Source organism: Rattus norvegicus, chromosome 1 (assembly GCF_021556685.1).
Source record: "Rattus norvegicus strain SHRSP/BbbUtx chromosome 1, alternate assembly SHRSP_T2T, whole genome shotgun sequence".
Lineage (NCBI taxonomy): Eukaryota > Metazoa > Chordata > Mammalia > Rodentia > Muridae > Rattus > Rattus norvegicus.
In genome coordinates, this window is record NC_141534.1 from 123,277,119 (window position 1) to 123,296,727 (window position 19,609).

The window sequence follows — 19,609 nt, forward strand, 5'->3', positions numbered from 1 at the left end:
AAGGAAGAAGGAGGGCTTCTCAATATTCCAACCCTATATGCACACATCCTTACTGACATAGATGGCTACCAGAGTAGCAAGTTTCCTGTTTCCTTAGAAATGGGGTCACTGGTAAGGATAAACAGAACATATTTCAGAGAAATAAAACAACATACAACAAAATCAGAGGGAGCATCCTGCTAAATGGTGATAAACTCAAATCATTTTTATTAAAATCAGGAACAAGAGAAGGAAGTTTATTCTTCCTGTCTTATTCAGCATAGTATTAGGAGACTCCTTTGAATATGATATGATTTTATGCATAAAAGTTCCTAAATGTGGCATCAGGAAACTGACAATTCTGATAATTACATTTAGCAATGTAGCAGTATAAAATAATTATGAAAATTCATGTCCTGAAATAACAAATACTTTGAGTAACAAGCTATAGAAACAATATCATTTATAAAACATTATATATCATATATTATAAAATATATGTCATATACCATGTTATATAAAATATTACATATATATTACATATGTATATATTTGATTACCAATAATATTCATCACACAAATTAAAAAAATAGTGTTGTAAAACTAGATGAAGACAAAAAAGATTCCCTGTAAAATAAACCTGAATAATGATCAAAGTTCAGGTGGTATCTGCATGGCAGATTTCATATTATTCTATAACATATCTGGAGTAACAAAACTGTAATGAATATTGCCACTCTGTTATATCTGTATTAATTAACACCTGTTTAGAAGCAAGAACCTTAGCAAACCCTCAGACTGCTCTTGACTTGGATCAACATAGTCTTGAATTTAAGATTTTTTAAATCTTAAACACAAACAACATTTTGAAATAAAAAACAAAATACAATGAATAAAAGAATAGGATAAGCCTTTGATGAAATCTGTGTCTCAAACCTATTATTAGTCTGCATTGTTTCCTTTGTACACATCTGAGAGCATTCAATTTAGTGTTTTTTTTGCATACTTGAGTGTGTTAACAGTTGGGTCTCTGATTCTTGTGTCTGCTCATTTTCCTTCTGTTGGATTGCCTTGTCCACCTTCAATATGCTCTTACTATATCTTATTATATATCATTTTATTTATGTTTGGTTGTTATCCCTTGAGTGTTCTTTTCCTCATGAGAGACAGAAAGGGAAGTGATCTGGAAGGGAGGGGGGGTGGTTAGAAACTGGGAAGGGTTAAAAAGAGGAAAAATGTAATCATGATATAAAAAAATAAATAAGAATGGAAATGAAAACCTGGACAAAAATCAATTTTCAATTAAAATACCCCATTTTATAAAGAAAAACAAAATACAATTCCAAAAAAGACCAGAAATAATACAAACAGAAACAAAAGCAAAAACACCCTTGTGGCTTTATCCGATGGAGGATGGCCAAACTCCCCAGCAAACAAACCACCCAAAAAAGCCCAAAACCAAATCTGCATTCTGTTTTGCATATCTTATAAAATTCATGCATATCAGAGGATGAAAGCAAAGTATAGACTACATATCCAAAGAAAGTTATTTCCAATCCACCAGTTTATTGTTGAATCTGGGCAAATTTTAAAAAGACACTAAAGCATTGTCATAACATTGAAATTGGATCACCTTATGTGATCACAGAAGAAAATGGTTTATCATTCTGTATTACTCTATGCATTGTATGTTTGTAAGTGTATATATATATATATATGTTTCCACACGCCTGAAGTTCACATACCCAAATTCACTCTGCCCACTACTCTTTCTTACAGCCATTTTGAAACACTTATACTTTATTGTAACTAACATTACATCAAAACTCATTCTTACCTGATATCACTAACTATTCAGAAAATGGAGGTGCAAACCACGTGATCTATTGTGTGCTTTCCCTCTGATGATAATCTGTATGTTAACTTCCAAGTGTTTTTAATTCCTTCAAATCTTTCAGTCTATGGCAGATACCCAGATACCACTGTAACTTCATTTATGGATGTAATTTTTATGCATAATCCATTTATGAACTTAAATTCCTTTTTATTTTTCTGACTGCCATTACTCCCACACCCCAATAATCCACAATACTGTCAGCTCTTTGAAATGCTAATATTCACCCTGTAAGAGAACTGAGCTGAAGTGACAGGGCAGACTGACAGCTCAAGGGGAGGGGCACTGGGGCAAACACAACACAGGACAGGACAAAGGAAGCCAGGTCCTGATCTGATAGGTTTGTGATCTGACTATTCAGAGTCAAGGGCTTGAGAGGTATAGAATAATCTACTATTCCAACCAATTTGCCATATTTAGTGTGAAAAAATCACGTCTATGAAATAAATTATGGGGATATGAGGGAGCTGAACTTGTTTGCTGCATTGCCTTGCTGACCAGTCCTAGGGTGCTTTGACAGGCATCTTTGTGTGCCTCTTCTCTGAACAGGACCTGCTGCATGACTTAAGTAATGACATTGTCCTCTGCCCCTGTTCTGTGCTAGTGAGCTAGCATTACCCTCCAATCACGCATGCGTGTATGGTTGCCAGGCTGCAGAGATTCAAAATCTTTTCAAAAGCTAATGACACAAGGCAGGTTGCAATGAGCTTTAAGTTGTCTTATTGCTAGTATGAAAGTGGGGGGTCTTTATAAACCCCTGTATAAATTGGTCAGGGATAAATTCAAGGTGCTTTTTGAGCAATGATGCCTACAGGATATCGAATTATATTCACATTTAGATCTCTATGCAAAGGAAAGAAAGAGTGCTTAGGAAAAATGTAACAAAATTAGAGAATGTACGAAACCACTAGATAGTTGTAATATCAGGAGAAATCACTAAAGAATAAAAGATGCTACTTTAATAATATTCTGCATTAGTCAGATTTTGCTTGGTAAGTGGATCTTTAGAGGATCTGATGTGCTCAAGTAAATGAAGCACTTGCCATTAACATAATGTTTGTTATTTACTGAAAGCATTGGTTTGTGATTCAATGATGATTTTTTCTTCTGTTTTAAAAATTGTTACTTTGATATATTTACTTTTTTGTTTGATTGCCTTTTAAATAGGTGCTTACTTGTTCAATTTAGCTGGAATGGAAATTCACTTTATGACAGGGCTGTCTTTTAACTCAGAGATTTATTGACTTCTGACTTGTAAGTGCTACATGTAAACTCACATGTCACCACAGTTAGCTATATTTTAATGTTAATTATGTGTACATGTATACATTCTCTCTGTCTCTATCACTGAGACTCTGTTTCTTTATTTTTAAGCCGAACTTCTGTCTGTGTGGGTGTGCCTTTCTTTGTCTGTCTTTCTGTCTGTCTCTGCTCTGTCTCTGACTTTGTCTCTCTCTCTCTCTCTCTCTCTCTCTCTCTCTCTCTCTCTGTGTGTGTGTGTGTGTGTGTGTGTGTGTGTGTGTGTGTGTGCATATGTGTAGAGGTATTAGGTGCTAAAGGCTGTATATGTATCAAGATATGCAGTTACATGTAATTTGAGATTCCTGACATGAGTTCTTAGAAATAATTTTGCAGAGCAGTATTACATTTTATAAGAAGAATCATCACTCAACATCACTATGCAACTTTAAACCTTGGTGATTCTGAAGCCCAATGAATATGAAAATGGAGTACAAACAAAAATGTAGAGTAGCTCCTGAATGTTAATGATTCTACAATTATTTATGTTTCAATAAAGGTAAATTATATTGACTTAATAATATCCTTTTCTGCAAGACAAAGTGTACCTGGGAAAGTGAAATGCATCAGGAATTACAGAATGTGCTTCAAATTTGGACACTCAGCCCTGTGTCTGACAATCAAGGAAGGAAATCATTTGCAAAAACAACAAGGTGACTTTGAATGCATACGGGAATACTCAGCTTCCTATTCTATAGCATTACTTTCAGAAGCTATCCCTGTGTGGCTAACTTTACTTCAATATAGGACTGAGCAGATAAGGATGGCAATATATTAATACATATCATATTGAGAGAAGGAAAGACCACTCTAAAACAGGCTGGGCTACTGCAGATCAGACCCTCTGAATCTTCTGTCAATGCTGGAGAGGTTTAAGACTTGCTGCAAAGATTATTCTGCAATCTGGATTTTAAAGATACCTTTCAAAGATTGATTCCTAATATTAAAAATCCTGTGAAATTACAATGCCGTAGTATTGTATTTATTAAAATTGTCAGAGGATACTTGGTAACAAGTACACAATTATAGTAATTTACTATATAGAGAGGCAATGTTTGCATCAATAGCTTTTTTTCTGGACAGGAAGATGCTGTGCAGAATACACTGGATTTACATGTACAGTGTTCCGTCTTAATCTGCCAGCTATTGGGTTAAAAATAATGGTTTTTATGTAAGGGATAATGGCAACAATAATGTATGGTTTTCTAAACAAGAAAAGGAATCCTAAATGTTTTTGCATTTTATACATGTACTGTGTGTCAATGTGTGATCAGGACACTGAAAACACTGAAAGAAATCCCCGTGTTTTATCATATTATTGTGTGTTTGTTTGTTTGTTTGTTTTTACTGGATTTTTTTATTTCTATTTCAAATGTTATTCACTTTCCCGGTTTCCTAGACATAAGCCCGCTATCCCATCTTCCTTCCTTCCTTCTCTAAGGGTGTTCTCATCTCCATCAAGTCCCTCCTGCCTTCCCCCCAACATTCCCCTAGAGTGAGAGTCCAGCATTGGCAGGACCAAGGGCTTCCCCTTCCACTGGTGGTCCAACAAGGCTATTCTCTGCTACCTATGCAGTTGCAGCCCTGGGTCAGTCCATGTATAGTCTTTAAGTAGTGGTTTAGTCCCTGGGAGCTCTGTTTTTTGCCATGGTTGTTCTTATGGCATTCCAAGCCTCAGATCCTTCAGTCCTTTATTTCCTCCAACGGGGGGCCTTCATTTGCTGCTCCAAACTCTGCCTCCATATCCCCAGCTATGAATATTCTTGTTTCCCCTTTTATGAAGGAGTGAAGAAGAAACTCACATTTTATGAGCTTTTCAATTTCTCTGATTAGTGGAGTCCTCCTTTTATCTTCTTCCTCCTTGTTCTACTCTGATTCCTCCTCATTTTCTCCTTCATTTTATTTCTACTTTTATTCATATTCTGTTTAATTTTTGGAATTTGAGACAGTGTCACATTCTGTAGAGTAAGTTGGGCAAAAATATGAAGTAAATATTTTGCTTCTATTTCTTGAATGATGATTAATATGTAAGTCAATATATCTTGAATGCTTTAATTTGATTTGTAAATGTGAATTTGACTTTGATCATTAATTACTTTTAGAATTTTTTGTTTTGTGAAAAGGTCCAGTCATGTTGGCACATGCCCTTATATCTAACAATTTAGAGTCATAGGAAGAGAATCTACTATGAGTATACTTACAGCCAGAATTACATTTTAGAATTTGTAACAAAAAGAAAAATATATTAATAAAATTCAAATTGTAGTATAGCAGCAAAAATTATTTCTTCTCTTCCTGTATTTCTAGTGATAAGCAGCAGGTTGCTGAATTAGCTGTTTATATCTCAAACCGCAGAGAAGAAGCAGAGAGACTTCTCTCAAAACCTTCCACAAACAATCATCAACTAGGAGTCAACTGTTTAAAAATTACAAACTAATCATTGACATCTCATTGAAACCACTGCATTCTACTCCTTGTCACCACAGACTTACAATCAATTTATAATAAAAATATACTATACAAATTTAAAAGACCCCATTATTTTTCATAGAATGAACCATGTTTAAAACCTTAAAGTGTCATTGAGCCTCAAGTCAATACTTTCAATGTTACCCCTGTAAAATCAAAATATAGTTACATATTTATAGCATACAAGCACATAAAGCATATATCACTTTTTCTCTAAAATGATTTCAGGCTGTTCTGATTAATGGTTAGTATGACCTTCAGCATCATATTACTCTGTCCCTACCTCCGGGCTGCTGTTGTTCCTTGTGTGTATAGTATATCTGCATTTGTGATGAAGGTCAAATTCAAATCTGTTTATGTTAGGCAAATATTTTACCAAAGGTTGAATATCAAACATGTCTGTCCTTGGAATTAAAAACCCAATAGCATTTCCATTTTCAAGTCTTTCACAATCCAAATTCTCTATAAAACTCTAACATCTCATTTTGAAAAGGGGGCTCCTTTAAAAATGTACTTTCTAACCTCCAGAGAGAAGAAGCAATCAATGATGTGAACAGAGAAAAATCAAACCACAATCGTGTTAATACCTCAACATCTTATTACCTGTGATCCACTTATATTTTCTGATATATTTGAAAGGGTCTGAGCAACATCACCATCACCATCATCATCATCATCATCATCATCATCATCATCATCAACAACAACAACAACAACAACAACAACAACAACAACAAAAACAACAATAACAACAACCTCATTGTGAGTTATCCAGAACGTTAAAGACAAATACAGAATGGATCTGCTTATTTTTTGATATTTTAAGCCCTGACAATGGCATACAAGAATTAGGCAGGAGGAAAGGATTTTATGAGGGTAGAGAAACAATATAAATAATTATGGGGCATATTTGGGGGATACATTGGAATGTAGCAAATAAATGGAGATGGGGGAATGAAAAGGAGAGAGTGGAATACTAAGAGGGTCAGCTATAAGTAGGAGTCAGATCAGTTCTTAATATATAACATAAATAAAAAATAAAGGATATTTAAAAAATGGGAGAGAATGATAGAACTAGACATCTCTTCCCACCAAATGAAATCTCCGACCCCATGTATTGGCTCTATCTACTATATTTTTTGGCCAATGTGTCCTCATTGTAATACTCCAATCACTTCAAGCTATTGCCTAAGCTACTGATTGCTGCATACGGCTGGTGATGGCTCTATTGTTGAAGACAACACCTACATTTCTTTTGAACATAGAGAAGACAAACAGGTGCCTCACTAAAACATTTACCTTTTCAATAGTTTTGCTGGTACTGAAAGGTGTTTGGCAGGGTTATTGAGGGAAAACTTAAACACCAACCCACCTCTATACTATTTGACCTACCACACTCAGCTGCGTACAGGATACAATGCTGCAATCGTGGCACCTTCAAGGGAGTAAGCAACCACTATATGACTGGATTTTAGTCAGGTTAGCTTTTTCTTTTCATGTTTTCTAAGGGGTGGGGTGAGAACATGAGGAAATAGGTCATTTTCCAGATGGAAAGAATCAGGAAGGATGAAATAATGAGGCAGAATATATTGTCTGAAAAAAATCAATTTTCAAAAATTATTAATTCAAAAACTTATACAGATTGATATTATTTCATCTTCATGTATTAACGTTTAATTAAACAAGTCTTCAGAGGATAAATTTCTTTCTATTTGTCAGAGGAAAACTTGTGCAAGTCAATCCTCTATTTCTACTATGATGCCTTCCTGGATAGAACTCTGTTTTAATTGGAGTTCATTTTACATACTCTTTCAACTCACTGGTGAATCAAATTATTTCTTTCACTGAAACAGTGAAGTTCCAACCCAGGAGCTGCCATATCCTGGGCATACATCCTAGACTGAGCAACGTCCCTATGTCTCAATGGTTTAGAAAAGAATGAATATCATTTCATCTGATTTGTTCTATCCTTTTTTTCGAGCATGCAATATAAAGTTACTGAAAAATATTTTACTCTAATTATGTCTCAGATAAAGTAGTTATTTGTTTATTTATGTCATTTAAACTCACTTCTTTTGCTGATTTGTGATGCATCCTCCCAAACTGCAGCCTAGGGTTCCTTCTCACTAGTTTAATCCAAAGTGTACTCAGACGGGTAGTCCCAGTTCATCTCTCTCAGTGTGGAATTACAGGTTACAACATGGTACCTTCCGTCTACATTTTCATATTTGAAAAACTCAGTCCCTAAAAGAATTGAACTTCAAAGGTAAATGAATGGAACTAGAAAACATCATACTGAATGAAGTTTCTAGACCACCAAGACAAGTATATTATATATTTGCTTATATGTGGACATTAGCTGTTAAGTCAATGAACCAATATACAATGTACAGAAGCAGAGAAATTGTGTTTAGAGTTTGGGACTAGGAGTAATAGATAGGTCTCGTTAGGAAAGGGAACTAGAATAGATCAATATGCATGGTATGGGTCTTGAAAAGGGAGGGAAGAAGTAGTGATAATTAGTGAAGACGTCAGTAGAGGAAGGAATATGGAGATAAATAAAATTAAGAGGCATCCTATGGTTACTGTGTTAACAAACAGCAAATGCTTTATGAATATATGCATATGGATGCAGTTTAAAAGATTTCTTTTAACATTATGTTTCTGGAATCAGAAGTTTTGATTATTTACTATAGGTTAGGTAGAAATGTTATGACTTTGTGCATATCCTAATTAGTGAGATGATAATTCTGAACATGCATATAACTGTATTCCTGAAGGCATAACATTATAAAGTCACATGCACCCAACTGTTACTGTATGTGGGACAGGGAAAAGGGTAAAGGATAATGAACAAATGTGGAGTGGCACTTTGAGATATTGATCTTCAGTAATTAACTGAATATTGTTGATATTGATCTGTCTGTCTATCTATCTATCTATCTATCTATCTATCTATCTATCTATGATCATTCTAACTTCCTACTTACCTACATATCTACCTACTTATCTATATTTTATTATTATGGATATAATAAAAATATACCATCAGCAAAACTTCATGCATGTATTTCTGCATTATATTTGTGTGTGTGTGTGTGTGTGTGTGTGTGTGTGTGTGTGTGTGTGAATTTCTTAGTGTGGCTTGGTCATATTCACATTTCCTTCCATTTCTTCCAGATGAAATCCTTCCCTGCCCATCTAGTTTTGTATCTTTTTCAGGAACAATTTATACTGCAGTATATATAGCTGTGAATCCACCAACTTGTTACATTAACAGGGCTGGAAAAATTACCTGCTGATGCAATAGTGTTATGAGTGACACGAAAATAACCAGCCTACATTCTGGTTGGATTTACGGCTTGTTCCTCAAATTGAAATGTATAAATTTTCTTGCTATTTGAATCAAAATTCTGTAGCCAAACATAACATAGGCCTGAAGGGAAAGCAAATGTTATTACTCTGATAAAAGAACATAGTATTAATCTAAGTCCTAATGACTTATCCTTAGACCCATAGCTTAATGTATTTTTCAACCCTCTTGAGAGAAGATTCTTCTGCTAGAACATCATGCCTAACATAAAAGATCAATAGCTGTTCAAGATTCATGGAGTAAGACAATGAGCAATTCCAGTCACTAAGTAAAATGCCTATATCATGTTTCTCTCCCAGGGTTCAGGATTCATTGTGGAAGAAAGGCTTGTAGAGTTATGAGTATTATAGACAGTATAGAACTAAAGTCAGCTTTCTTAAATGTTGTGACTACTGCTGACAACTACACACTGACTTCAGTGTAAGATACACAGAGATTTATTCTCTCTTTCTCTGTCTCTCTGTCTCTGTCTCTGTGTGTGTGTGTGTCTGTGTGTGTGTGTGTGTGTGTGTGTGTGTGTGTGTGTGTGTGTGTGTGTGTGTGACATGACCACATATAAAGGTAACAGGAAAAATTTGGAGAGTCAGCTCACTACACGTGCATGTATATGTATTTTAGAGAGAAAACTCAAATTGCCAGGCCTAAACAGCAATCACCTTTATCTAAATTGCCAGGGTCATAGGATGCCTAGACTGGCCTCACCTGCCTAGAAGAGGAGGGAGAGAATAGGGGAAAGGTTGTGGGAGCAGTGGTGATATAGGAGGGGACAGCAAGCAGAAAGAAAAGGGAAGAAATAAAATATAAATTTAAATTTTAAAAAGTTAAAAATGATTTTCACATGCATATGTTCTAGTGGTAATAAATATATAAGTCAGGAGACTCACAATATCATAGGTCTGTATTTCATTTGAGGGGAGTTTTTACAAAACAATGGTATAAATATGAAGGGAAACTAGGGACAGACTAAGTGTCTTACTAAGGTTTTTACTTCTGTGAACTGAAACCAAGAACAAGACAGCACTAATAAAGATCACATTGAATTGGGGCTGGGTTATAGGTTCAGCAGTTCAGTCTATTATCTTTATCGTAGAAGCATGGCAGTGTCAAGGCAGACATGGGCATTCAAGGGTTGAGAGTTACACCTATATTATAATGGCATCAAGCAGAAGATTGGATTCCAGATAGCTAAGATGTGGGTATTGAACTCCACACACACAGTGACACACTTACTCCAACAAAGCTACATCTCCTAACAGTGCCATTCCCTGGGCCAAGCATAAACATACCACTGACTAAATGGTGATGGTAGTAGAAGCTGAGATTTGAGGAATGAATGTGAGGAAGGGTAAATATCCCTAAAGTCATTTTAAAAAGGCATTTTGAAGCAAACTTCTGTAAGAAACTTTTTACAAATAAGGTTAACTAGTAATAAGACAATGGTTTCTCCACAGGACACTATAGCCAGACAAGTACATTGTCCAGTGCCAGATTGGGTTGTCTACTTTAAATTCACTTTTCAGAGATTTCCCATACAGTCCATCCCATTAAAAACCTTCTTGGTTATTATACAGGATTTTAAAGTAAGACCCCATTGCTGAAGTAAGCACACAGTTAAGTCAAAGAACAGAGATAAATTTATCTAGCATTGCCCAATCAGCTTGATTCTACTGTGTATCTTAGAGAATAGTTTTCACAGTGCCAGAATATATGAAGCAGGCTACTGAAGGTAAATGAAATCACTACTTTGTCAAGCTTGGATATACTCCCTGCCAATGAATACTTCCAATACAGTGATGAATTGCCTATCATGAGAATAACCAACATTTTTAGTTGGATTTGAGTCCCACAATGAATTCTAAAATTGGCACAGTTTTACGTAGTAGGATCCTGCACCTAAACAGTGCATTCATACTACTTGCACATCGACTACTATTATCGTGCTAAGTCTTACTGATTTAAATCAACCCATAACTCATAACCATACCAATAAATAAGTGTTCCCATGAAAAATATTCAGAGACTAGAAAACCACACATACACAAGGATAAATGAGTAGGCATAATTTATTTCTTAAATAGGAAGGCAGTGATTCTTGTTTATATTGTATAAGTTAATATATGCAATTTTCAGAGTTAGCACATGTAGAATTTTCAGAGTAAAAATATGTGGCACAATAATAATGATATATGCAAAATAGTTGATAGATTCCATAAACCCATGTGTTTGGTGCTTTCCATGTATTCGTGATCATTAAATAATTAAAACAGTGCATTCAGACGAAGGTACCATCATGATAGACATTATTGCTTTTGTGAGTTGAAATGGGGACAGGATAACAGTAAAGGCAATGTTACTAATGCATCATGATTCCAAATTGCCTACACCAATATACTATGTAAATTTTATGATTTTTCCCTTCACCATTTGTGGATGTTCTTTGAAAAAAGGGAGGTCAAAATATTGAAATGCATAAAATAATAGAGAAAAAAGGTAATATTGGAATTGATAAATTTGTTGTGCTGCAGTTTCTTTTTAAAAAGTCTGATATACGAAGATTATGACCTTAGGTTTTATATAAATTCCAGTTTAATCTATGAGTTACTTTCTTACTACAGACCAGTCTTAGGAAATAAGTGCTCCAAATTTGAATTTTATAAACAATGCTTTATCATCCACTTGTGGTATATGGGTGATTTTGGAAGCAGGTTTATAGTATGGAGAATCATTTCTCTGAGATAAATAAAACTGTGAGAGAACTAAGTTTGAAAAAGTAAGAGGACTACTTCTAAAAGCAGTCCTGTAGCTAAATAAAAATTAAATTTCAAAGAATATCTATGAGCTTGTGAGATTCAGAAAAACTCATGAGTATATTTGTAATACTTATTTCATCCTCATGTGTTTTCTAAAAATTTAGAAAGTATTACTTTAAAGATTGCTCTTGAGACCCTTTGAATTTTTGAATTTGATTGTGCTCTAAGTCTTGCCAAAAATAATTTCAAGATTTCTTGGTGAAAATTTGTTGAATACAAAGGAAAATTTGTTAGAACTTCAGGCATGGGCAGAAGTTGGAAGACTTCTGATCACAAACCTATTATCTATTATTAGTGGACAATATTTATTTCCTTAAATACCATCTCTGATTTTGCAAGCAAAATATTTTAAAGGAGTTCTAAAACAAGAATTTCTTAGTTCAGTTCATATATGAAGTCAATGAAAGAAGTTCCACACTGGGACGTGGTGATTTGCAAGGCAATGGGAAACCTAAGTTTTACCTATGTCTTTACATATATATGGCATCTAGTTCCATTTCTTTGGGGAGAAATTGATGCTTTTATCTCAAAAAATAATGATTGTGTAGTAAGTATGAAATCCAAGGCCAGAAAGTGACTAAAGCATTAGTAAAATTAAACAAAAATATATTATGAAGCCTGAAATTAACATACAAGAAGTGAAAATATTAGTACTAGGCAGCAAAAATTCAGAAATGTGGTTTAAGATATATACGTTTGTAAGGGAGGAAGTAAATACCTTAGGAACAGGATTACGTTTACTGTAGAAAAAATTACCTATCGAAGTTTAATAGAAAATTGCAGAACAAAATATCTTTAAAGTGGAGAGGCAAGTTGGACAGATAATTTTTTTTTAATCTTTTTCCCCATCTTTATTAAATTGGGTAATTCTTATTAACATTTCAAATTTTATTCCCTTTCCCGGTTTCCAGTCCAACATCACCCTAACACCTCCCTGTCTAGTTTGGTGTTCCCCTCCCAAACCTCCCCCCATTACTGCCCTCCCACTAGAAACCCATTCACTCGGTTCCCGCTTTGGCTGACCAAGGGCTTCCTCTTCCACTGGTGCCTTACTAGGCTACCTATGCAGTTGGAGCCGAGGGTCAGTCCACATATAGTCTTTGCGTAATGGCTTAGTCCCTGGAAGCTCTGGTTGGTTGACATTGGTATTCTTATGGGTACTCAAGCCCCTTCAAGCTCTTTCAGCCCTTTCCCTGATTCCTTCAATGGGGGTCCTTTTCTCATAATATGGACAGAACTTTTTTAATAGTTTAATACTGTGTTAGAAGTTTAAGTCTTTTTAGTGTAATCACCCTATGAAGAGGCTTCAATGGTTGCTTTGATAAGGGACTTATTTGTCCAGTATGCCAATGGAAAAAATACTTGGGAGAATACACTATCCTCATGGGTAATTCTGAGGCATACATACATTCATTCAGAGGCAAACAGGACCCACCATTTGGGCTGAAAGTTCTTATATCATACAATACATTTCCACATAGTACAGACTCAGTTTCTGGACTTATTGAAAACAAGTATATTTCTTGGTAGTGATCTGAGAGTACTAATGGATATAACTGTGGGAAGAATCTGAATCTAGGGCTGTCAAGAGCACTGCTATCTACTTGGATTCTGAGGAAAATAACATGGTTATTCTCAAATTGAAAGAATTTTTGAAAGAAACTTATCACTATTTTTAATTAGGCATTTTATTCATTTACACTTCAAATGATATGCCATTTATCTCTTATCCCTCCACAACGCCCAATCCCCTTCCTCCTCTCCCCATCCACTTTGCCTATTTGAGCGTGCCTCTCCACCCATTCATCCACTCCCGCCTCACCAACCTATCATTATCCTATGGTGGGACATCAAGACTCCACAGTACCATGGTCCTTTCCTCCTGTTCATGTCAGATAAGGCAATTCTCTGGTACACATGCATCTAGAGCCCTGTGGAACTACAGGTATTCTCTCTGGTTTGTAGTTTAGTCTCTGGTAGCCTTGGCGGATCTCTTTAATTCACATTGTTCTTTCTATGGGGTTGCAATCGACTTCTGCTCCTTCAGTCCTTCCCCTAGCTATTCCATTGGGGTCTCCAAGGCTCAGTATGATGATTGGCTCTATTTACATCTATTTTGGTTAGGTGCTGATAGAACTGCTCAGAGAACAGTTATATCAGGCTTCTCTCAACAAGTGCTTCTTGAACTCTACAGTAGTGTTGTGGTTTGGTATCTGCGGATGAAACAAATCCTTAGATACGTCTGTCTTTCCTTCAGGTTCTGTTCCATTTTTTCCCTCTCTTTCCTTTTGTCAGGAACATTTCTGGATTAAAATTTTTGAGATGGGTGGGTGGCACGATCCCTCAACTAGGGGTTGTGATTATCTACTGGAGGTGGTCTCTACATGTTCTATCTCTCCTTTGTGGAGTATTTCTGATAAAGTCATCCGTGTTTGGTCCTGGGAGCCTCTTGTTTTCCTGGTTTCTGGGAATTTTTAGTAGCTATCCCCAGTTCTGCAGTCCCTACTGCTAATTATTTCTATTCGGGTTCCTGACCGTCTGTATTTCTCTCATATCCCTTCAAATAACTGATCTTCTCCCATCTTTTTCCCTCACACTTCTTTCTTCCTTCCAGATCCCTCCCTTCCTCTATCTCCTGTGACAATTTTTTTCTCTCTTCTATGTAGGATTGAAGCATCCACATCTTGGTCTTCCTACTTTTTTAACCCAGATATCCTCAGAACTGTGTCCATAAACAATTGAATGAATAATGAAAATATGGTACATTTACACAATGAAATGTAACTTACTTCATGAAATAAAAATCAATGAACTCTTACTTAAGTGGATAGAACTAGAAAAAAGTCATCCTGAGTGAAAAAAATCATCCTGAGTGAGGTACTCAGAACCCAAAAGAAAAATTTAGATATGATCACTTAAAACTGCTTGTTAGGTTTCAATCCTTACAAATGTATGTGAAAATCCTTAAATCCTCAGAGATAAGATACAGAGTGAGGAATTAGAAATGATAGAAGGTTTTCTAGAATAAGTGAAAACATAATTAAATCTGGAGGCATTTGTTGCAATGTGACAGATGAATGGGAATATTAAATGCAGAAGTAGAGGAAAGTTGAAGGGACACAAGAATCTGTGGACTATCTGAAGAATGTTATGGAAAATACTAGAGTAGAGACTCCTTAATCTATAATATGTTAATGGAATATTCTTAAAATACTTCACAAAATAATAAGGAGATTACAACCTAACTGCCATCTCTCACTACCAAAGCCACTCCAGTGCCATGTATGCGTTACATCTATTTGAGTTTTCATGACTGAGATCTCACAGCAACTCCCAAACAACTTACATTCCTGCCCACATTTTTGTTGCTTTACAAAAACTGCTCATAAAACCATGCTGATGAGAGAACACTTACCTATCTCGTTGAACATGAAGAAGTTAAGTAGGTGACTTACTGGAGTATTCACTCCTTCTCGACAATGTTCATGGATTGGAAAATTCAGTTATACTTCCTGAGGAGAAAAGGAAAGATGAACTTAGCTGAAATCCTTCAGTTTACAATGGTGGACTCCCTATACTGTACATGGGTGCAATAGTAGTACAAATGCAGTGAGAGTAAGTAACACTTATTTGACTGGATACAATACCTAGTCCATGAGACACATTCTTGACATAGCTCAGATGCCTAAGAAAAGGGAAATAAGTACACAGTGACCAAGGGACATACCAAACACCATTTTTTCTCTGTGAAAACAATGTAGCAATTTAAAAAATCCTAATAATATTCTGTTATTCCCTTTAATTAATATATTGCTCAGCCATGATCACAGAAGCTACTATCTCTTATTAATGGCAACAAAGCCAGACATATACCTGAAGAATGTGTATAGAATAAGAGAGATTTGGTAACTCAGTCATAAATGCAAATTCTCCATCAAAATGTTCCCTTCATCTCTCATGATTCTTTGTGTTGGGTGAAAACTTACAGCAAGTGGGAATAGAAAGAATGTAACCAAGGAACCAATTTTTTTTAGATATAACAGACCTAACTCACATGTGATCTCATATAGATCATGAGAGCATGCATATGGTTTCCATAGAGTAAAGTGAATTGGCTCCCATTACTGAGAGAAAGAACTAAACACAATCTACCATCTCTAACCATGAAGCTATTTCTAAAACACAAATGTGCCTAACGGAGAAAATAATTTAATATGGTGGAGTCTAACTGATTATAGAAATCACATTCATGGAAGGTTTTATTCAAAGCAGTAGACATCCAAATCAAATGAACTCAATGGTATTTTGACAAAAATTTTTTGAATCCTAATGTTGTGTCTTTCAAAATAAAAACCAATAAAATTGAACAAAAGAGAAAGTGGAAAAAAACATCAGTTTGTTCCAGCAGATTTCAAGATAAGATCATGATGTATACACACAATCAAATTTCTTTGATGGACATAGAGAATTCAACCTTGTGCTATCCAGCAAAGTTTCCCTGGTGGTTATCTTTCATAATGCTAGAAAACACTATCGAGTCTCCATTAAGAAAAAATAATGGTTTTCTTATCCTTTAATAATCCTTATATCTTACAATAATTACTGGCCTAGTAAAATGCATTAACATTTCCACTGTGTAAAGGGAATTTTGTGCTTAACAAACCAAATTATTAATTAGAGGGAGGCCAGTACTACAGGAGAGAATTCAGGAATGATACTACAAACATGATCAATAAACTTGGCTAGGGATTTTAAAGATCCTACCAGAAAACACACTAACATTGCTTTACTAAATATTAATTTTGCCAAATTCCCTTTTAAATATTTCTGTTATGCCCTTTGGCATGTGTTGCTGATTATTTCTGTAGATAATAATTCTATTACTAATTTTTTTTTGTTGGCACAATGATACATATCCACACAAAGGACAGTGAATAAACAACAGTCAGTACTCAGACACAGTTGGGGATTGTAAATGTCCCTATACTGGGTAAAAACAAGAGGACAGGATCTAATGCCTTGGAATGTCTCTATAAATGGTCTGGCTCTTGTAAACACGGCCTCCTACAATTAGAGTTACGTGTGTGCCCCTCACAAGATTGAGCAAAAATTCAAGAAAGGAAGAGGAGGGCTTTTCAATATCCCAACTCAGTCTGCACCCATTCTTACTGACATAGATGGCTAAAGGGGTAGCAAGTGTCCTGTTTCCTTAGAAATGTGGTCACTGCTAAGGATAAACAGAACATATTTCAGAAAAATAAAACAACAGACAACAAATACCGAGGGAGCATCATGTTTAATGGTGAGAAATTCAATTTTTTTTATTAAAATCAGGAATGGGACAAGAAGGTTCATTCTTCCTGTCTTATTCAGCAAAGTATTAGGAGATTCCTTTGACTAAGATATTATTTATGCATAAAAGTTTCTAAATGTGGCAGCAGAAACCTGATAATGATTAAAATTACTTTCAGCAATGTAACAGTGTGAAAAAATTAATGAAAAGACATGTCCAGAAGTAACAAATATTTTGAGGAACAAACTATGTAAACAATGTCATTTATAAAACATTATATATAGGTTTGCGGATTTAGCTCAGTGGTAGAGTGCTTGCCTAGCACGTGCAAGGCCCTGGGTTCAGTCCCCAATTCGAAAAAAAAAGAAAAGAAAAGAAAAAAAACATTATATATAATACTGTTATATAATATATATTATATAACAACATTTTATATAAAATGTTACATATGTATTACCTATGCATATATTTGATGATGACCAATAATATCGTTCACAGAAATTAAAAAATAATGTTGTAAAATTATATGGAGACAAAAAAGATACCCTGTAATATAAACCTGAATAGTAAACAAATTTGAGGAGCTATCATCATGCCAGATTTCAAATTGTATTGTGTAATAGCTGAAGTAACAAAAACTATAATGAATGGTGCTACCCTGTTATTTCTGTATTAATTAACTCTCTTTAGGAGCAACAGCCTCAGGAAACCCTCAGAATGATGTTGGCTTGGATCAAAATAGGCATGTATTTTATAAATTATTTTTTTAAATCTGAAACCCAAACAGCATTTTGAAATAGAAAACAAAATACAATAGGTAAAAGTATAGGGCGTGCCTGTGAGTAAATCTGTGTCTCAAAGTCTATTATCCGTCTGCACTCTGGATTTATCTGATGGAGGACAGCCAAGCCACCCCCCAAAAAAAACATAACCGCACAAAAAAACCAAAAACAAATCTGCATTATAATTTGCATATCTTATAAAGTTCATCCAAATCAATGGATCAAAGCAAAGTATAGATTACATATCCAAAGAAAGTTAGTTCCATTCCACCAGTTTATTATTGAATCTGGGCAAGATTTAAAAGTAAAAACATATTAACAAATAACATATACCGAAAGACACTAAAGTATTGTCTTAACATTCAAACTAGATCACCTTCTGTGATCACAGAAGAAAACGGTTTATTATTCTGTACTACTCTATGCAGTGTATGTGATGTGAGTATGTGAGTATGTGTGTGTTTTTGTGCATATATATGTACACACACACACACACATATATATATGTATATATACATATATATATGTATATATATATATACACATATATATATATATATATATATACACATGTGGAAACTTGCTGGAAGGTGCAGCAGGTTTCCACATGCCTGCAGTTCACAAAACCAAATACACTCTGCCCACTACTCTTTTTTACAGCCATTTTGGAAACCCCTTTCCTTTATTATAACTATCAAAACATCAAAACCCATTCTTACCTGATGACCCAACTATTCACAAACTGGGAGTTACAAACTACATCATCTATTGTGTTCTTTCCCTCTGATGATAATCTGTATGTTAACTCTCAAAATGATTTTAATCCGTTCATATCATTCAGTCTATGGCAGATACTGAGATACCACTGTAACTTCCTTTATGGGTGTAATATTTATGCTAAATCCGTGCACAAACTTAAATGTCCTTTTTATTTTCCTGACTGCCATTACTCCCACACACCAATAATCCACAATTTGGTCAGCTCTTTGAAATGCTAATGTTCACCCTGTAAGAGAAGGGACCTGAAGTGACAGGACAGATTGACAGCTCAAGGGGTGGGGCACAGCAGCAAACACAAGACAGGACAAAGGAAGCAAGGACCTGATCTGATAGCTTTCTGATCTGACTTATCAGAGTCAAATGCTTGAGATCTAGAGAATAATCTTTTATCCCAACAAAACTGAAATATTCAGTGTGAAAAAAATCTTATCTACCTATGAAAATATTTTGGGGGTTTGAAAGAGCTGACCTTGTTTGCTGCATTGCCTTGCTGATCAGTCCTAGTGTGCTTGTGACAGGCATCTATGTCTGCCTCTTCTCTGAGCAGGACCTGCTGCATGACTTAAGTAATCACACTGAACCCGCCCCTGTCTGTGCTAGTGAGCCAGCATAACCCTCTAATCACGCATGCGTGCATGGTTGCTAGGCTGCAGAGATTCAAAATCTTTTCGAAAGCTAATGACACAAGGCAGGCAGATGTGATCTATAAGCTGTACTATTGCTAGAATGAAAGCGCTGGGTCTTCAAATCCCCTGTATAAATTGGTCAGGGATAAATTCAAGGTGCTTTCTGGGCAATGATGACTACAGGGTATTGAATTATATTCACATTTAGATCTGTATACACAAGAAAGAAAGAGTGCTTAGGAAAAATGTAACAAAATTACAGAATGTACGAAAGTACTAGATACTTGTAATATCAGGAGAAATC

The 19,609-nt window shown here is 35.2% G+C and overlaps 1 protein-coding gene across 43 annotated transcripts in view; it reads right to left on the reverse strand.

The window, feature by feature from the left end:
- LOC134483395 (uncharacterized) overlaps window positions 1–19,243 on the reverse strand; it is a 235,289-nt gene extending 216,046 nt beyond the window's left edge. For all 43 annotated transcript variants that reach the window (XM_087600715.1, XM_087600861.1, XM_087600727.1 and 40 more), the window contains exons 1-2: window positions 19,149–19,243; window positions 15,240–15,336 (exon numbers count right to left, since the gene is read on the reverse strand). The gene's annotated coding sequence lies outside the window, so the exon portion shown is untranslated. The remainder of the gene's footprint in view (window positions 1–15,239; window positions 15,337–19,148) is intronic.
- Between the last annotated feature and the right edge of the window lie 366 nt (window positions 19,244–19,609).